General features: G+C 31.6%; 1 non-coding gene across 1 annotated transcript; it reads right to left on the bottom strand.

Annotated features, from left to right (window-relative positions):
- Positions 1–242: 242 nt before the first annotated feature.
- Positions 243–316, bottom strand: TRNAI-AAU. The gene has a single exon. It is a non-coding gene; the product is annotated as a tRNA-Ile (tRNA).
- Positions 317–811: the final 495 nt, after the last annotated feature.

The following is an 811-nucleotide window of genomic DNA, read 5'->3' as shown; positions in this document are numbered from 1 at the left end:
TCTTCAATGCAATCTTTAGCTGTCTGTCTTTTCTATATTCCTTCACCTCCAGAGTAATTTATTCGGTCGCAACCAGTTACCATCTATACACTGATGTTACCAAATTTCTATTTCTAGTCCAGATTTCTCCTACCAAATACCAGACTTGCATAGTCACCTGCCTTTTTACATCTACTCTTGAATGAATAATGAGAATCCCAATTTTATTTGTCCCAAATCAAATTTTTTAATAATATTTTTATTGGCCCATATGGGGATTGAACCCACAACCTTGGTGCTATTAGCACCATGCTCTAACCAACTGAACTAACCGGCCAGTTGTCAATTTAAAAAAATTAAAACATTAATTGAATTTTCAGGTTTATTGATATAATTGACATATAACATTGTGTAAATTTAATGTGTACACTGTGATGATTTGATACACATATACATGGTGTCCTGAAAAAGGTACATATACTTAATAGCTGATAGCTTAATTGATGTTTCTGTCCTTTCAGATTTAACCTATTGGAATTAATAATTATTCAAAATGTATATATATTTTTCGGGACATCTTGTATATTACGTTTACCACACTAAGGTTAGTTAATATACACTTTACCTGACATAGTTATTGTTGTTGTTTTTTGTTTTGGTTGTTGTGTTGAGAACATTAAAGCTCTATTCTCATAGCAACTTTCAAGTACATATTACAGTATTTTTAGCTATAGTGACTAGATTATTAGATTCATATTAGATCCCTGGAACTTACTCATCTTATAATAAAAAGTTTGTGCCAACATGTTTGGCCAACATCTCCCCATTGTCA

Source organism: Myotis lucifugus, unplaced genomic scaffold (assembly GCF_000147115.1).
Source record: "Myotis lucifugus unplaced genomic scaffold, Myoluc2.0 scaffold_0, whole genome shotgun sequence".
Classification (NCBI taxonomy): Eukaryota; Metazoa; Chordata; class Mammalia; order Chiroptera; family Vespertilionidae; genus Myotis; species Myotis lucifugus.
This window is presented reverse-complemented; position numbering and strand designations above follow the sequence as displayed.